General features: G+C 41.4%; 1 protein-coding gene across 1 annotated transcript in view; it reads left to right on the top strand.

Annotated features, from left to right (window-relative positions):
• Nucleotides 1-3775: 3775 nt before the first annotated feature.
• The window catches only part of SMAD1 (SMAD family member 1), a 78371-nt gene continuing 61892 nt past the window's right edge, over nt 3776-20254 (top strand). Inside the window, exon 1 of the mRNA XM_043568052.1 lies at nt 3776-4012. The gene's annotated coding sequence lies outside the window, so the exon portion shown is untranslated. The remainder of the gene's footprint in view (nt 4013-20254) is intronic.

The following is a 20254-nucleotide window of genomic DNA, read 5'->3' as shown; positions in this document are numbered from 1 at the left end:
ATTAATTTGCCTTCAGTTCCTTGATACCTCCTTTTCTCTGAGGAGCTTATCCTCCTCAGCCACCCACTGTCTCTGGTCACACCACTAGACCTCGGCATTACCCAAACTGCTCCAGCTCCATCATTTCAAGCAACCCATTCTCAGACTGTTCTCCAGCATTTGGGAGTGGTTCCCAACTTCAGGAATTCTTAGATTCCACTGGGACCTCCAATCCATTGATCGTGTTACTTTTCCATTGTCCTTTACTCCTGTATGTCCTCACCTCCCTCCTTCCCACACCCTCTTCTCTCTAACCCTTTTTCCCTCCATCACACCCACCTGCAAAATCCCAGCTTTGCCCCGTAGGCTGACGAGGCTGGGAAAAAATCCACAGCCACGCTGACTGGTCCTGCTTTAAATTCATGACCACTAACCTCAAATGGGCACTTAATAGCACTGCCTGGCAATCCTACCACATTTCCGTAGTTCATTTGCTCTCAAACTCTCCCAGAAGATAACTCATATCTGCTGCTCTCTCCAAACTCCATAGTCTCTCCCACCCTCTCCATTGTCAGGAAGTAGGGTCTGTGACTATTTCACTAGGATAAGAGAAGCAGTAGAAGAGAACTTCCCTATGTTCCCACCTCCACAGCCACCAGCCCAGGTACATCTGGGCCCACACACTGTCTTTCCTCCTATGTCTAGCTTCTCCTTTGGTCAGCACACTGGCCTCCTGGCTCTTCTGTGAATGGGTGAAGTAGACTCAGGTTCAGGTGCCCTTCACTTGCTCTTCACTTTGCTTGGGAGTCTGGAGACCCTCCTCCTAGGTCAGTGGCATGCCTTGTCTTTTCCTACAAGACCTCTTGTTAGGGAGTTTGCCCTAGCCCTAGAAATAGCAACCTTCCCTGTTCCTAATCCCTTCCTACCCTGTTTCTTCCATCCCGTGTACCATCCTCCACCCTCCACCCCCAACCCCGCTAGCGTATTTGTGTGTTTATTCATTATTTGTCTTCTTTGATGAGAGCACGGATTTTAATCTGCATAGTTTGCCATTATATGCCCTGTAATTAGAACAGTGCTCCACTCATTTGTTCATTCATTCATTCAACAGGTGTTTAATAAGCTTCTATTAGGGCACAGGTACTGCTCTAGGCTCTGAGACAATAGCAATGAATACAACAGGAAAAAAAATCCTGCTTTTTTGGCTAAGCAAGTAGTTAGGTAGTGATAAGTGAAACATCCACGGCCAAGCAGGGAAAGAGCATTATAGGTTGTGTGTGTTTGGGAGAGGTGGGCAAAATTTTAGAGTGACCAGGGTGGGTCTCATTGAGAGGGAAACACTTGGGTGAAGACCTGAGGGGGGTGAGGGAGCAGCCCATGGTGGAAAGGGCTTTCCAAGGAGGAAACATCTAGTGCAGAGGCCTTGGGGTGGATTGCACCCGGGTTGTTGTTCCAGAACGTGTGAGGAGGTTAAGTTGACTTGAGGAAGTAAGCAACTGAGAGAATAGGAGACCAGATGGGAGAGGTAAAGGGGAGCCAAGAGGGCAGATTAGGTAGGGGTTTGTGCACATTGTGAGAACCCTTATTTTGAGTGAAATGGGGAGCCATGGGAAGGTTTTTTTGTGTTTTTTTTTTAAATTTTTTTTTTCAACATTTATTTATTTTTGGGACAGAGAGAGACAGAGCATGAACGGGGGAAGGGCAGAGAGAGAGGGAGACACAGAATCGGAAACAGGCTCCAAGCTCTGAGCCATCAGCCCAGAGCCCGACGCGGGGCTCGAACTCACAGACCGCGAGATCGTGACCTGGCTGAAGTCGGACGCTTAACCGACTGCGCCACCCAGGCGCCCCGGGAAGGTTTTTTTTTGATACAATGATATTAATACACAAGCCATATTCAAGCTTTGACAATTGTCCCAATAATGTCCTTTAAAAAAAAAGTATCTAATTTTTTATTACCATTTAAAGAAAGAACTTGCATAAAGGGCAAAATCAAATTGCATGGCATGTATAGAATTAATAATTATGATTTTCAGCTACCAGGTAGGACTGCATGAGGAAAGGTCATCTATAGCTTAAAATTTAATAATTCTATAATTTTTATAATATAAAAACTAAGTTTTATCATGTCATTTTGTAGCTTCTTCCCTAATCCTGGATCCAGTCAAGGAGCATACACTGCCCTTAGTTGTCATGGCTTTTTAAATAGCTGTATTGAATAAAATTCCTATAATTTACCTACTTGAAGTGTACAATTCAATAACTTTTAGTATATCCACAGAGTTGTATAATTATCATTACAAACTAATTTTAGAGCATTTTTCACACACACATGCTCCCAAAAGAAACTCCAGAACTTTTAGCTATCACTCCTCCACAACCTATTTCCCCAAACACAGGCAACTACCATTCTACTTTCTGTCTCTATAGATATTCCTATTCTGGATATTTCATATAAATGGAAGCTTACAATGCATGCTCTTTTGTGTCTGATTTCTTTCACATAGCGTATTTTCAAGTTTCATCCATGTAGAATGTGTCAGTGTTTCATTCTTTTTAATGACTGAATAATGTTCCATTGTATGTATAGCACATCCTATTTATCAAGGAAGGGTTTTGAGCAGAGGAGTGACCTGATCTGAGTGGCATTTGACAAGGCTCATTCCAGCTGTTGTTCCAAGGAGTGGAGAATGATGAACTGTGTCAAATGCTGCTTTTAGGGAAAATGAGATGTGGCCCAAGAACTGACCAGAAAGTGCTCAAATAGTTTAACAAAGAAATTAGCTGGAACATTCTGATCTATAATTTATAAATGGTATTTTATGTGTTTCATGGGATTTATTGCATATCCTTTGAATAATTACACATGGGATGCAGAAACAAATTAATAAGTAAGAATTTTAAATAAAATGTGGACATGTAACCGCACATGAGCAATTGGAGAGTACCATTATTTCGGTCTCCGATATTTTCCTTATATTGGTGGTAGCGATTCTTTTGGTTCATGTGCAGTTTATTCCTCAGAGTAATTACTCCTCTCTAAACATAACTCAACATTATGGTGATTATCCAAGATTTCATGCCAGCTTCCAGAGAGCTAGCCAAGGGAAAAATTAATCGTTACAAAAAGATATGTTCAACGTCTTTGCAGATCAGGTAGATGAGAGCCAGTTTGTTTTTATTTTAGGGGGTTGGAGTCATCTAAAAGATTGTAGAAATTGGATCAAAAGTTGAGTTCCATTGTGGCAGCTGTCAATTAGGTTAGCTACTGGAATCATTAGATCCCGAACTGGCACAAAACACTACTGATTCCGGGTTTGGTGTAAGCACACGCAACAGAACTAGGCTATCCAATTCTGGGTACAAGCAACTTCTGGGGCTTGCAAAACAGGAAAGTTAGTGAAGGGCAATGGAAACTAGACAGGAAAAGGAGAGCCTTGAAAGATAATTGTCAAAAATGCACTCCACGTTTACGGTACCGTTCGGAGGGCGCGGTGGACGGGTGATGAACATTTCAGGAAATAAATGCTGAACACCAAACTTCATTTGAGGATAATGCACCAAGTCCGCTCCACCCGGGCTAAAGGAAGCAGGAGGAGGAAAGTTGTTTTTTCTCCTCGGAATAAATGGGGCGTGGGGCCGGAGGCGGGGGGAGGTGGCTGGCCCCGCGCTCGCGCTAACCGGCGGGGAATTTGGAGAGGATCCCTGGTCGCGCGGCGGCGGCGGCGCGCGGGTGCGCGTGTGAGCAGGCGAGCGAGCGTGCGGGCGGGCGGGCGAGTGCGCTGGGTATTGGCAGCCGAGGAGTGGAGGCTGGGCGGCTCCGACTCCCTGACGCCAGCGCGACCAGATCAATCCAGGCTCCGGGAGCGAGCGGGCGGGCGGGAGGAGGAAGGAGAGGCCGAGCGGCTCAGCCCGGGCCGAGGCGCGGGGAGGGACCCTGCGAGGGCAGCGCCCCGCCGGCCGGACCGGGGCCGCGGGACCCCGCTCGCCCGGCCACTCGTGCGCCCGCGCGGACGGGCGCGCCGCCAACCCGGTAAAACGAAACAGACCTGAGCCCAACTTTCTCCTTTGCCGCGTCCCCGCCCTCCTTCGGCTCCCTGGGATTTCTAGCGCTGCCGCCGCCTCTTGTGGGGCAGGCGCGGGCCCGCCGGGCTGCCGCGGTCGTGCGGGGCCGGTGACGCGGGCCGCGGCGGGGAGGGGGCTCTTCCCCGCGTGGGGCGGACCGGTGACCCCCCCCCCCCATGATGGCGCCTCCCGGCCGTTCCGAGGAGCGAACCTGCCACCTCCTCCTGTCCTGGCGCCCAGGCGGCCAGGCAGGCAGGGCTCGGCCGGGGTTCTCCTCGCGTCTTTGTTGGGTCTGCAGTGGGGAAGCCGCGCTCCTCGGCCCCGAGCCTCGCCCCCGGCCCCGGCCGCGGCGGGACCTCCCATTCCACCCTCTCCCTCCGCCCGCTCCCCGTTTCTCTTTCCCTTTCCGCAGCCGGGCCGAGGCCCGTCCGCGCGGCCCGCGGGCCCATTGTGTCCCGCGCCGGCCCGAGCGACCCTTGCGGGAGTTGGGCAGCCGCAGGCGCTGCCTTCTACGCGGTCGGCGCCTCGCGGAGCGGGTCTGGCGCGAGGAGGACACCCGGTGCCCTGCTCCCCTCCGCATCCCGGACGGGCTCCTTTCTCTGCCCCGACGAGCCTCTTGGGGGTCGAGGTCAAGGAAAGTTCGCACCGAAATTCCCTCTAATTTATTCAAAGGCTTGGCGGCGGCGCGTAATTTTTTTTTTTTTCCCCTCTTCCGCCTACACCCCGTGCGTCTCCCAAGTGTCGTCTCATTCCTTTCCCTTTACCGGATTCGATTGCCTCACTGCATGTGTATTTGTGAGTTCGCTGTTGAACAACTGTTCATTTACTCCGCTGTCTTTGTTAGTGTTTCTCGGGGTTGCTGCTGTAGTAAGGTGGGGGGTAGTGGGTGTGAGAGAGCCAGACGTGGGCTTGTTTTTCTAGTTGCTTAATATACATGTAGGCTTAAAGAGAGAACGTTTCCTTGATGTACTTTAGGAAGGGAGGAGGAACAAATGCCTGCCGGATCTTACAACTCCAGTAGCTGCGGCTTTTGTTTATTTTGAGGTGCATACGACTTTTAAATAGACTGTGCAAGATAGCCAGTAAGACGCTTCCCTTCTGAAAATTGAGGCGCGTCTCAGAACCATCTCCTTGAGAAACCATCGTTTCCGTGAGTGCTGTGGCAACCGGTCTTTGCCTTTCTCCTCCTGTTCTCTTCTTGGCATGGTATCTGAAGTTTCAGAGTATGTGGAATGGTAGAGAAGTTGCACGATTGCAGTGTGCCATCCTGTTGCTGGAACTCTTAGCACCTAGATCACAGAATGCCTTTATTTCAGAACGTTTGCTCTAATTGCGTGTGTGGATAACATGCCTGCATTCAGTAACACAATGAGAAAACTGTTCTCTGCCCATGTTGATTTTTGATCTTGTTTATAATTACCACTTTACGTTTTATTGGAGGTAGGCGAGTTGTATTGGAACCACTGTTTCAAAAAAGTCGAGGCAGGACCAATGTTCACGGCCTCAGCATTTTCAAGGAGTATAAATATTTTGCATCATTGCTGTTCTGATGTAGGTGCCAGGCCTGAGTATGCTGAACTGATTAAAGTGTTTGTCCTCCTCTCTCCCTCCCTCTTTCCCATTTGCAGTTATTTGATATTTCTCTGCAGGTGGCGTACATTTGTGTGATATTGCAATTCTTAGGAAACTGTAACCAGGGTCGTGAGAGATGATTTTCTAGAGGTGGGTGATGCCAGAGCCTCTCTGGAGGATCCAGGCAGGATCGGGTTTCTTCTGAGGGTAGGGATTTGTCCTTGATTTAGTTTTGACCCTTACAACCATAGGTATGTAACCAAATACATTTTTCCTTTTTGCAGTATCCATTGGTTTTATACCCTTGAAGAGCTGATGACCTTTGTGTTTTAGAGAAATGACCGTTTTTAAGCAATTAAATATGTTAACCTCTTACATCTCTTGGAATTTAAGTAATTTTTTTCCCTACTAAGTTCATTAAAGCATTAAGTAAGTCCCATTTTCCCCATATACATTTATTAGTTAAAAAAACTAAATTTCAGTTTGTGATTTTGATTTATAGTAATTCTGGGCTAAAGATAAAATTTAATGACTCGGTTAGATCGGAAAAAGAAGAAACTAGAGTGTAATTAGATGAGTATATTTAAGCTGTAGTCGCCTACATAATCAAGGCCAAGTTGTGTGTGTATAAAAGATCTCATTTGTGTAGTCTTACAAGGCTAATGGAGGCATCATTGAGGCTTTATAAATAATGTAAGTTGTGTATAATGTAGAGTCTCCAGAGACAGCAAAGAAAGCATCATTACCAGCCTTTTCAACCTGCTTGAGATCTTAAATTGATTTACAGCACTGAACTGGTGCAAAATGATACATCAGGATGACATGGGGTCAGCCTGTAAAAGTCTATGATGTCAGCCTATTAGTTCAGTCATCATAATTAAACCATATTACAGGGGCAGCTAAGCAGGAGTCTGGCGTTATACTTCAGATATGGGTGGTTCATGGATTTTGTTTATAGTGGAAAAGCTGAGCAGCCCAGGAACGCTAGTGTTTCTGAAAGAGGGAAAGGCTTACCGAACTCTGAATTTCCGAAGAAATTGAAGATAAATGCAGGGATGTTCAGTCTGCCTTGCCTAAGTAGCTTTCCATTTGGTAGTGGAGGAACAAATGCATTGGGGTTGCTGATAAGGACCTTTGCAGCTCTGATCTGTGTACTGAATCATGCTTCATGTGAGCTTGAATTTAACTTGGCCTTAGGGACCTTCTAAAATATCAGAGGACCACATACTTCTTATCTCTGATCCTTTCATTAGCACTAAGTTGCACCGTATTGATGTATCAGCTGGCATGTTATTTCTTTAACTAGTCAGGGTTATCAGGTCTCCACTGAAAACAAAGATACTTGAATTGAACATATGAACAATTCAGGAAGAGAAGACCTTTGTTTTTTTACTTAAATTTCGGGCAGTCGTATTCAGTTTATGGGTCGTCTGAGGATGACCATATGGCAGTGGCTACCATATTGGATAGTGTATGTAGAACATTTCCGTTATCGCAGAAGGTTCTGCTGGATAGTGCTGCTGTAGCACCTTTGCTTCTCCTTTTCCTTCTTTCAGCTACTTTTCTGCTTTTTACTTCTACTAGTCAGTTTGTGGGGTCAAAAAAGAAAGAGATGTATCATTAATTTTTCTACTTTCTAGTTGGCTCTTGATAAGATAAACGCAATTTGGAAGTAACAAGTACTGGATAAAATGAGGTTGACTTTTCTATGGATCATGTTTATCATAGACCCTAATTTGATTTAGAGCTTTGGATAAGATAAATAGTGGTAGCTAATATTTTCTGAGTTTTTACTGTATGCTTAGTTTTAATACTCATACCTCATTTAAACCCCAAAACTTACCTAAGTACTGTTGTTACCACATTTTACAGGCAAAGAAACTTGAGTTCAGTGATTCAGTGTCTTGCCTCAGGCTACATAACTAGTGAGTGATTATGATTTATAATCTTAGCTGGGATATGAACAGGCAGTTTGACTCTGGAGCCTCACTTTTAACTATATATGCATTAAATATATAAAATACAAATATTCTGTAATATATTTATTGTATAATAATATATTGTATATATTTAGTTTGACTATATATTTTATATATTTTAGTTTGTATTTATATGTATACTTTTTTTCGCTTAGAATATTTGAATAATCCTTGTTCTGCTCTGATTTGCTATTCCAGTATAGACATGGCTTTACTTTTAGACAAATTTGCCCTCTATTTTGCTTTTCTGGGCTGTCTTCTTTTAAGTACTTAAGAAGAAATATAATGTTTATATTATACATATCTAAGCAGAACATAATTGGAAGAATAAATATGACCAAAAAAGCAATGCATTTCAAAGCTGAATTGTTGTCCTCTCTGTTTTTCAGATAATTCCTGTCACTTTCCCCTTGTGTTTTTCTTGTAATATCACAAGCTGATGGTAGTGAAAAGTTCTAGTAGTTTAATGACATCAAAATTAGCCTTCTCTTAGCTGTTAAACACTACACTTTGAAATGAAAATAGTTCATTGCAAATTCTGGAATTTTTTTCCACATTTGTCTACTTTTGTGTAGTCTTGCAGTGATTTTTTTTTTTTTTTTTTTTTAAATGGTGAGGCTGTTTAAGAATCTGATGATACCATGGATCCAATGCCTGCTCATTCCCATCCTCTAATCCAAAGATGTTTATATGCCCTGGTGAGCTTGTATACACACAAGTACCCAAATTGCATGATATTTCAGGTGAAGGACATGATGGGACAGCCTTGCCAAGTGCATTCATAAACATTAAGATTTGTAATTTCCTCTGCAGAGAATAGAGATATTTAGTGTTAAAAGCTGCTTTGAAGATTTTCTCATCCAGTTGGTTCGTATCAGGCTGAGCAATCTGAGGCCCAGAGAAGACAGCTAGCTGACTTGCCTAGAGCCACTCTTCTAAGTGACTAGAAGAGGCAAAGCCAGAACCCAGGTCATTCTTTTTGCTGTTGAGTTTTCATTTGTTTATCCTTTGCTGCCATGCTCACTGTTTCCTAAGGCTGTGGTCTGAATAAATCCACTGTAATTTGGGGAGGGAAGGAAAGGATAATTTTTGGCATGGTATTGACTTTTTGTACCTAACATCATTTGAGCTGAGTAGGAATCAAGTCTGACAACCTCAGAGAGATGGTTTTTTTACAGATTAAAATCGATTTTTCTTTTTTTTCATTTTAGAAATGGAAAAGAAAAGCCCTGTGTCTCAATCAATGGGACCTTACTAGAAAATGAGAGATCCAAGATTGTACAAAGTTCAAGTTAACTCAGACAGTTCTGTATGAATTTTCTGTCTTGACTCTCAAAAACAAATCACATTTTTAACCAAAAGCCAAAGTTTGGGGTATTTAAGGAAGGTGCTAAGGGGTATTAGGGAGAGAATTGGAAAGATCTGAAAAGAAAAAGGATAGTTTACATACAAAGAAGTAGAGAAACTTGATATTAAGTCATAAAGTGAGGCTGATGAAGTGTTCTCTATAATGGTATGTCATTTCAGTGTTTTCTGTGTGTGGTTTTACTGTTTTTTCTCCCTTTCTTTCTCTCTGTCTTCCTCTCTCTCTTTCTCCGTCTCTCTCTTTCACCCTTACTTTCTCCCTTTTACCAACAGATTACTGGTTTATTATAAAGGATTCAACTCAGGACCAGCCAGATGGAGGAAGTACACAGGGCAGGGTACAGAGGAAGGGGCGCAGAGCTCCCATGTCCTCTCCGGGCATGCCGCTCTCCTAGCACTTTGTATTCAGCAACTGGAAGCTCTGGTTTTACTTTTTGTGCCAAGATTAGCAGGGTATGCTTTGATAACAAATAGGGGCATCACCTTTTCTCTCTGAAGTGAAATATCTTGGCTCTTTATATTCCTTTTCTGCTGTTACCTAGTAGTGCACATATTCAGTCCAGTTTGGTGATCTGTCATCTGATTTGCAGCAAAAATACTGAAGTATTTTTAACACATACTCTGGAGTAACTTTCTTATTAAAAAAAAAAAAGCAAAACTAAGTAGCATGAATGTAATTACTTAAAATCTAAATTAAAATGATTTTGCTGTGCATTATTAAGATGGTGTCAGTTTTAGGGGCTCCTGGGTGGCTAAGTCAGTTAAGCGTCTGACTCTTAATTTTGGCTCAGGTAATGATCTCACGGGTTCGCGGGTCTGAGCCCTGCATCAAACTCTACACACTGATAGTGCGGACCCTGCTTGGGATTCTGTGTCTCTCCCTCTCTCTCTGCCTCTTCCCTGCTTGCTCACTGTCTCTCTCTCAAAATAAATAATAACTTTAAAAATTTTTAGAGATGTCAATTTCAGAGATGTACAAGTGCTATTAGGTAAAAACAGTAACACAGCTATTGCTGGCTGATTTGCGAAATGACCAGGCTCTGTTGAACATTCATTTATGTAAGAGAAAAAAAGTCAAAACTTTCACAAATAGTTCAACTACACCGATTATATCACAGTTTTTAGGAAGGTAATGGGAACTACAGTATCTGAGGAGTTTTACACTTTGTAGTTTTTGTTATAAGCTCAAATCAGAACTTTAGGGGAGACTCCCTCTTAAAGTAACTCTTTATGGTCTGAGTGAATCCTTAACCTGGCAATTTCCTCCAAATCTCTGCTCAGTTTCCAGTATTCAGATAAGGAAACTTGTTCCCTTGTTAAGAACCCAGAACTATAGTGTGGATCCATTTCTGAACTAATTTTCTTAAGACAATAATCCTGAATATAAAGAAGGAACACATACATATATAACAGTTAATTATGCATCTGTATCGTTTTTGAGCTCAGAATTCAAATATTCATGATTTCACGTTTGAAAGATAGAGGGGTCTTAGCTATTGATTCAAAAACATTTATATACATAATTTTTATAATTTTTAAATGCTCTATTTGTAGTTTCTCCTTAATTTTAGGGTGGCTGTACTATAGATATTTTTTTCCTATAATCTCAGATAGTTAGGGTATAGTTACTCAAACTGTTCATTCATTTTCTTTTCCTTGTCTATCTTTAGTGGTTTCTTTGCGGTGTGCTTATGCAAAGTGGAAGTATTTCAGACCTTTAAGGTTTTTTTTCTTTCAGAGTCAAACACCACAAGGAAAAAAAAGGGGAACTAATTATCTTTCAAGTATTATAATTAGGCATTAAATTAAGTCATTTAGTTAGCTAAATGCAAGATCTTTTGTTTAAATTGAAAGAAAACATGTCTTTTTAATAGAGAGGGGGTATTACATATACCATTATTTGATAATTTTGATGCAGTCTTATAGTCCGTATGTACTTCATTTATTCCATTGAATATTTATTAGTTCTGAGTGGCTCAATAATTAAAAGACACACAAAAATGAAAAATTAAATGCAGCAACACTGCAAGAATTGTTGCAGGGTAATACAGGAGGAGGTTGAGCAGACAACTTGCATGAGGACCACTGTGGTATGGAAGGACATGCGAATTTGCATAGGGAGAGGAGAGAAGTGTTCTAGGCAGAGAGGTGGTATGGAAGACCAGAGAGGTAAGCATGTATGCTGAGGATCTGTATAGCACTGTCCAACAGAACTTTCTGGAGTGATGGAGATGTTTTGTATCTACACTGTCCAGTATAAAATCACCAGCCATAAGTGGCTACTGAGCACTTAAAATGTGGCCAGTGCAACTGAGGGGAGTTGCATTTTTTAATTTTAATTAAGTTATGTTTAGACATAGCTGTGTTTATCCTGCGGCTGTCGTGTTGGACAGCACAGACCCACAGGCTGGTGAGCAGCTCTCCCTCACCACTGTGGGTATTCCTGATAGGGCTCAGTGTGGTCAGGTGGGAGACACGTTCAGAAAGGTTAAGTTGGAGTGAGAATTTGAGACCTTATGGTGCCAGAATAAGGAAGCATCGGGAATCACTGAAGGTGAACATGCAGTGATGCCAGCAGATTAATAGGAAAGTATTTGAGTTATCTGTGTGATATATGAGATGGTTTTTGTGAGCAAAAAAACCAACTGGTGGTTATTTGGCTATAGCGTAATGGGAGAGAGGGGTCAGAGAGTGTTCTTAAGTTTCCAACTCGAGTGGCTGGAAAATTAATAAAACCTTTTCTTAAGAATAGGTACGAACTGGGGCACCTGGGTGGCTCAGTCGGGCAAGTGTCCGACTCTTGATCTGTGCTCTGGTCGTGATCTCATGGTTCATGGGTTTGAGCCCCTCGTGGGGCTCTGTGCTGGTAGTGTGGAGCTTGCTTGGGATTCATTCATTCTCTCTCTCTCTGCCTCTCCCCCTCTTGTGCTTACGTGTACACAAGATTTCTTTTTCTCTCAAAATAAATAAATAAACTTAAAAATTAGGGAAGAACTGGTTGTGGAAGGAATAAAGATTGTATGAATGATAAATTAGAATTGACATGTTGAGGTAAGGTGGGGTAGCTAAGGAAGAGTGATGAATCCAGAGTCATCTCCTGGAAATGATGGTTGGACTTCTAAGGGTGTATAGGTATTCTGAGAGAACCATGAAAAAGAGCCAGTAAGTTGAGTCTTCCACTGAAGTGCACAATTGGAAATTAATAGAAGGGAGAGGCATATTTAAAGTGAATGAGGGGTGCCTGGGTGGTTCAGTCAGGTAAGCATCTGACTCGATCTCAGCTCATGCCTTAATCTCAGGGTCGTGAGTTCAAGCCCCGTGTTGGGCTCCATGCTGGTCATAGAGCCTACTTAAAAAAATAAAAGATAAAAATAAAGTGGATAGAGGAAGAAACTGGAAGAAACATGTGAGCTCAGAGGAGCAGTGAAACAAAGCCTAGGGAAGAGAGATTCCAGAAGTAGGTTCAGAGTGGGAAAATGTTGTATGGTTTATGGTGAAGGATAAGCCTGGGTAATCAAGTGAATGTAGTTGTGAAGAGACACAGCAGATTGAGAAATGAGAAATAGATTCTCAGATGCCCTCAAGTGACTTATATTTCAAAATCGATGAGATTGTTTTGATTCCAAAGGTTGAAGGAAAGAAGTTAATGGACAGAGAGCAATTAAAGATAGTGGAGTTAGTGATCTGAAGTGCAGGTGACAAAATATAACCATGGTAAGGAGGGAGAGTTGTCTGAGACAGAAGCACAATGGAGCCCAAGTTGGAAGAAAGGAGATGGCAGAGCGTGTGCTGATTTTCCCAGTAGTATGGGAGGCAGGTCCCTTCACTGGGTTGGTGAGGTGGGCAGACCAGCAGATGGTATTGGAAGTTTAAAAATAATGGAAAAGTTTTGAAAGAACTATCGTAGGTAGTGTGCCAGGAAATCTATGGAGAATTCAAAATCTAACCAGCAGGGACAAAGCCTGATGGGAAGGGTGATGTGGCTGTAGACTAGGTAATTGTTACTTTCTGGGATAACTTGATGGCCTGATAGCAAGATTAGAGAGAAATGTCGGTAAAGATGATTCTGGCCAGTGGTTGACAAATCAGTTAAGAGATGAGGCTCTAGAGGCAGATTGCCTGGGTTTAAAGTCTAAGCCCCGACACTTACTTGCTTTTTGTAACTTTGGGGGAGGCTACCATTCACTTTGGTGAAAAATTGAGATGATAGTATCAGCCTCAAAATTGATAGTAAGATGAAATGAGTTACACTTCCATATTTCATCTAATCTAAGATGCTGCTAATTACTTCATTGCATTATTTCATGTACTACTTGAGGACAATGTCAGTTAGACATACCATTGATTGTAGAGTTCCTGGTTTCAGAGGTGTTAAAATGGGGGCAGTGGGGGGAGGGGTGCATTTTACACTGAGCATAGGATCCAGTGCACAGTAAGCTTTCAGAAAACATTAGCTGTTTGTAAAAATCAATGTGATTTTTAGAGTCTAGAATGTTAATGAGAGCAGTATTGAGTCCAATCTAGATAAGAGGTCATGGGTTACAAGGAGTCTAATGGACTTAAATGAATTGAGAAGAGTTAAGCAGTGGGAATCCTGGTGATGACGTTGTGAAATATCAAGTTTGGGAATTTGTAGATGGAGCATTTCCCTGACAATTGTAGATAAAGGCTTTTGAGAAAACTATAGTAATTGAGTTAAGAGAAGAATGCCCTTTAATGATTTAAAGAAGTTACTTAAATTGCCCAGAGCTTTTAAAGATAAGTATTTCGAATTTATCTGTGGCTTTTTTTTATAGCATTCATTAGTGTTAAATTTTTTTTTTTTTCCAGTGGAGTAATACATGCTCAGTGTAGAAAGATTCTGGCATGGATTCTTGTCATAATGACAGAAGGAGAGAGGGAGGTGGTTGTGCCATTTCATCAAGAGATAGGCGGGAGTAATTAATAGCTAGCTCTAGAGCCTCCCCCCTTTTAATTTTTTAATGTTTATTTTATTTTTGAGAGAGAGAGAGAGACAGTGTGAGCAGGGGAGGGGCAGAGAATGAGGGAAACAGAATGTGAAGCAGACTCCAGGCTCTGAGCTGTCAGAACAGAGCCCAATGCAGGGCTTGAACTCACAAACCATGAGATCATGACCTGAGCTAAAGTACGCTTGAGACCTTTTAAATGTAAAAGGCAAAAGCTATAAAGGAAGATTTGATAGATGTGACAGCATTTATATGGCCAAATACACACTTACAAATGACTAAACATGGACTCACACAAACAACCTTTTAGGTAATATATTTGCAGCAAGTTACCATTCTATGTAAGAAACTTCTAAAATCAATAGGAAGACACCCCCAGTAAGAAACAAAATTGGCAAAGGACAAAAACAAATAATAAAATGCTAACTATTAAGAAACAAAAAATGTTCTCCTGTGTCCTGGTCAGATTCCTCACTGAAATAGGAATGATGTCTTTTATATCATTGTGTTATTCTTTGTGTGCCAGGAGGTATCCGTCTGGGAAAACTGGGTTTTTCTTATTGAAGCCAATATTTCCCAGCTGCCAATGCAAAGCTGCAGTTATTTGGAGGTACCCAATATATGTAAGCTGGAGTTACAAGAGACAGGCCTTCTCTGTCCTGTTTCCTTGATAATACCCTGCTCCTCTCCATGACATGATTTGGGGTCAGAGTCTCCTAGGAATGTGAGGTGTTCCATCCCTATAGGGGTTATCCATTATATGCAGTTTCTCAACTGATGGGATTGATGAACCTTAAAGACACCATTGCTTCACAGAGTACGTGAAAATGGGCCTCTTTCTCTCCTACCTGGGTTGCAGGATTAGTTTTATTTGTACTGCCATTTTCTTATTCCTGGGAGACACACCGGTGGTCTTGGAATATGGTTTTGATTGTTGAGATGGATTAGTTTATAAGGTATTAAAGTGAGAAAAGTTCTCCCATGTAGTAGGAGTTCTTATAAGATGAAAAACATTTAGAGTTAGGCATCAGCATTTAATTTCTCAGATTTTCTCCTAAGGATAATAGTGATCAGAGGTGTTAAGAAAAAAAAAAAGGCTTTCATACACTGCCTGCAAAGGAAACATCTGTTGCTTGTTGGTTAGATCCTTACCTAACTGAAATACGGTCTTACTCAGCATTGAGTTCTTCCTTAGGGGCTAGACAGAATAGAATTAATTTGTTAGCATCTTCTGCCTCACCATCTTCTTTTTTTAAAATGACCTGAAAAGATTTCAAAGTTAGGGGGGAAGAAGGACTTTTTTTTTTTTAATTTTTTTTTTTTGACCTTTATTTCTTTTTGAGAGAGAGAGAGACAGAGTGTGAACAGGGGAGGGGCAGAGAGAGAGAGAGAGACACAGAATCTGAAGCAGGCTCCAGGCCCTGAGCTGTCAGCACAGAACCCGATGTGGGGCTCAATCTCACAGACAATGAGATCATGACCTGAGCCAAAGTCAGATGCTTAACCAACTGAGCCACCCAGGTGCCCCAAAACAGACTGAAATCTCACCTAATGGCTTACCACTTGGCCCTATCCTATCCCCTCCTTGTTCTGAGTGAGCATGTATGAGAACCCTGAGCTGATATGCCTTGGTCAGACTTAGACTCTTTAAAAGCTGAGCTAGGGAGAAGGGAGGATGAACTGCAAAATGGGTCTTAATTTTAGCAGAGACTGACTGTAGCTTTTCCGTGAAAGGGAATAATAATGCAGTGCATGTTGCATTAGCACTTAGCCCCTGTTGAAACCCAGGATGGCAGGTTGTATATGGCTTGCCGTCCCCTCTATTACAGCTTCCTGTTTTGCTTTTTGCCCATTGCTGGCTTTGCAGTCTGGCATGATTAATAACCACCTCTTTATTTTCCTGTGTTTTTGTTTGTGTGCTTAGGGTTTTTATGAAATTTGTTCAAGCTTCAGGGAATGTTTGATTGGTTTTAAATGTTTTCCTCTGAACTGTGAACAAAATTAACCTGATTAACATTCAGATGATTGGCACACAAACTATTTATAGCATTTATTTGCATTCAGACACTGAGGAGTTTTGTCAAATTGTGCAGGCTGAGATGTTGATCTCTATTTGGGGAAAGGCTCCTTTAAGAAGGTGCATCCTCACTGTGGACTTCTGCCTGTTGTGGCATCCATATTAATCAATTCAGCAAGCAGTTCATACCCTCCTGCTGCCTGTCCACTGTGTTTGGGGAGGGAATGAGGACTGTATAAGTCAGTTTCTGACTTGAAGGAGCAGTCTTATTAGTAAGAGACTACAAAAATAAGAAAGTTAAATAACAAGTCATCGTTGTTAGTGTTGCGTATTTTTAATTTGAAAGTATTTCTCTTACAATTGGGATGACCTTTCAAAATCAAGAGATTGAAAAAGAAAGCTGAAGACGCAGTTGATAGAGCTCTTGGATCCTGCTCTTCAGTAGTTTTTGTGTCTGTATTTATACTTCATAGGGTATGCCCTACACAGTTGATAAAATTGGAGTCGGTGGTCATAAATGTTAGGCTTGCACTAAAAATCTTGTAACTTTGAGGAAAAGTACAAGCCAGCTTGTCTAGTCTAGCTTTTGTTTTAATAGCTTTTATTACAGTTATCTATTAACTCTTTAGACTGAGTTACTTGGAGGTACACAGGCAGTGTCTTTATGATCTTTGTGTTAGCACAATTGTTCTCACCTTGTCTGCACATCAGAATCACTTCAGCAACCACCACAGAAATGCATGGACCTGCCTCTAGGGGATTCTATTCAAGGGTTATGGCGGGGAGTTTTTATAAAAGTGTTACAGGTAAGTTTAATGTACACCAGCATTAAGAACTATTGGCCTGACACACAGTAGGTACTTGATGAATTTTTTCATTTTGATGTAAGTTCATTGTGGGTATGAACTAAGTCTTTTATACCCAGCAGCACTTGACCCTGGGTGATACCTGTTGTAATCGCTCAAGACATACCAGTTAATTCTGAGGAATGGTTGTTTTGTTCCTGCTTTTCTTGTTTGAGGAGAAAAAGAGGAAGAAAGAATGTGTATGTTTAACTTCTTTCTCTTTTCCCTTCTTGAAGAGATCAGCAATTCCTTGTGTCTTAGTGTCTAGAAGTAGAGTCATATAAAAAACTGTTGAAGCCCGAGGCACTTAGATAACAAGGAGGACAGGAGAGAAAAGCATAGCTGAGTACAGCAGTGGTTCCTCTGCCAGGAGCTGGAGAAATTTTGGGTTGTCACAACTGGGGGAGGCAGGGCATGAGTGATTCAACAGCATCAAGTGGGTAGAGGGCAGGGATTCTGCTTAATGTCCCATAATGCTAAGAAACCCTGCAGTAGAGCATGAAAAGGCAGGGATTAGGAGGCACATAAGAATTGAAGTGTTAGTGCCACCAGCCGATGTTTCTGCCATACAGAGACACGGTTTGCTTTATCTTCCCGTCTGCTGCTCCTTCCTTCCCCCACACCCTCCAGAGTGTAGAGTAGTATTTTTTGCCAATATCTATAGATAGCATTGTGATTGTCAGCTGTGTGCTAGCCATTAAGATGAATATTTTAATATTTTACCTATACTTAAATTTTCTCCATCTCTACATTTGCTTGAATGGAAAAGTATTACCTTTAAAAAAATGAGCCAGTAGTTTTGATTTGTTTTGTTTTCCATGAAGGACTCTTAAGAATAACCAATGGAAATGTAAAGAAAATGCATTTCGTAAAAGGAGTTTAATTTTAATGTTCCACAGACTTATCATAAGAAAAGAATATTAAAGGGGCACCTGGGTGGCTCAGTCGGTTGAGTGTCCAACTTTGGCTCAGGTCATGATCTCACAGCTCGTGAATTCAAGCCCTACATCGGGCTGTGTGCTGATAGCTCAGAGCCTGGAGCCTGCTTCGGATTTTGTGTCTCCCTCTCTCTCTGCCCCTAACCCACTCGCATTCTGTCTCTGTCTCTCTCAAAAATAAACAGACATTTAAAAAAATAATAAAAAAAAAGAATATTAAGAGTTGAACACATATATGGTCTGTTGGTGTGAAGCCCTCGTGCAGGTTCCTTATGTCTTGTTGAGTTACAGCTTATGATTTCTTATGCCTATTTTGGACTCTTTAGATTAAAATGAACTTTATTTTGTCATTGCTGCCCTGATAAAACTCTTGGTTTTTCCTGTGTTCTAGGAAAGTGTATCAAGTATCAAGAAGGAACGAACAATGAAAACAAATAAGTTGGGAAGGGAAGGAATTAGAGGGACTAAAATAAAACCATAAGCAAATCCTTGATTACCAGGCTTCTGCTTTATGCATGAGACACAGGAGGAGGTTATTTAAGAGGAGCAGGTTGCCTTGGCAAGCTCCTGAACATTTCTGTACCTGTTTCATCATCTCTAAAATAGTCCTTATAGGATTCCTGTAAGGATTACGGGAGTTAATAGGTATAAAGTGTCCAAACAGTGCTTGGTGCTTCATTGTGGGGTGGTAGTGGTGGTGGTGATAAGAGGATAATTTTTGATTCTTTTTGAATACTTGAGCCATGCTGAAAATTGATGGAGACCATGGATGCACTCTTGTGTATTGTCACCCCTCGAACCATGTGCATGACCACTCCCTCCCTTTGCAGTTGGTAGTGATGGTAATGAGAGTTTGTTGAATCCTCAAATTGGTGTGTTTCAGATGTTCTGTTAAGGCTGTTTCTTGCCTACAGTCAGAACTTCAAGAGGAGGGTGGGGAGATTTATATGATAAAATATGTTTTGCCTTGGTAAATTTTATAATATAGATATATATATTTCATATATAATTTATAATATAGAATATAGAATAAAACCATTCTGGTTAACTGTGTCAACCACTTAGAGATTTTCCACAGCAATATTTGAGTCTTGCACAAGCCTTTCTTTAGAATTTACTGTGTTCTAAAGGGTACTTGGGTGGCTCAGTTGGCTAAGCGTCCGACTGGCTCAGGTCATGATCTCACGGCTTGTGGGTTCAGGCCCCATGTCGGGCTCTGTGCTGACGGTTGAGAGCCTGGAACCTGCTTCAGATTCTGTGTCTCCCTCTCTCTACCCCTCCTCCACTCATGCTCTATTTCTCTCTCAAAAATAAATAAATGTAAAAAAAATTATTTTTAGAATTTACTGTATTCTCAGGGTATATATAATAGCTTTATTATTAGTGTAAACAACATGTGGAAAGGAGTTAAAACCTTTCTTTATAAAGCATAATACATTCCAAAAACTGGTTAATTTTTTTTTTAATTCATTGAGGTGTAATTGATATACAGTATATTATTTTCAGGTGTATAACATAGTGATTGGACATTTATTTACATTGTGAAATGGTCACCACAATAAGTCTAGATATCATCTGTCACCTTACAATGTTAGTACAATATTATTGACTGTATCTCTCATGCTGTATATTACATCCTCATGGTTTATTTATTTTTTAAGTGGAAGTTTGTACTTCTTACTCTCTTCCACATATTTTGCCCCTCTCTCCCAACTTTTCTCACCTTTGGCAACTACCAGTCTGTTCTCTGTGTCGTGAGTCTGTGTTTTTTGTGGTTTTGTTTTGTTTGTTTGTTTTTTAGATTACACATATAAGTGACATCTTGTAGTATTTGTCTTTCTCCATCTGGCTTATTTCACTTAGGATAATACTGTCAAGGTCCATCCATGTTGTCACACATGGCAAGATTTCATTCTTTTCTTATGGCTGAATAGTATCTGTGTGTGTGTGTGTGTGTGTGTGTGTGTGTGTGTGTGTGTGTGTATCACATCCTTCTTATCCATTCATCCATAGTTGGACACAGGTTGCTTCCATATCTTGGGTATTGTAAATTACAGTGTAAATAATGAACATAGGGATGCATATATCTTTTTGAATTAGCTTTTTCATTTTCTTCAGGTAGATAGTCAGTAGTAGAATTGCTGGATCATATGGAATTTTTTTTTAGGTGCCTCCATACTGTTTTCCACGGTGGCTGCACCAATTAACATTCTCACCAACAATGCACAAGGGTTTCTCTTTCTCCATATCCTCACCAACACTTGTTATTTCTTGTCTTTTTGACAGTTTTTTGATAAAAACCATTCTAATTAGTGTTAGGTGACATCTCATTGTGGTTTGACTTGCATTTCCCTGATGCTTAGTGATGTTGAGCATCTTTTTATGTGTCTGTTGACTATCTGTACGTCTTCTTTGGAAAAATGCCTACAATGGTTAATATTTATTTATTTATGTATTTATTTATTTATTTAGAGAGCACACGTGTGCTGGGGAGAGGGCAGAGAGAGAGAGGGAGAGAGAGAATCCC

Source organism: Prionailurus bengalensis, chromosome B1, assembly GCF_016509475.1.
Source record: "Prionailurus bengalensis isolate Pbe53 chromosome B1, Fcat_Pben_1.1_paternal_pri, whole genome shotgun sequence".
Classification (NCBI taxonomy): Eukaryota; Metazoa; Chordata; class Mammalia; order Carnivora; family Felidae; genus Prionailurus; species Prionailurus bengalensis.
This window is presented reverse-complemented; position numbering and strand designations above follow the sequence as displayed.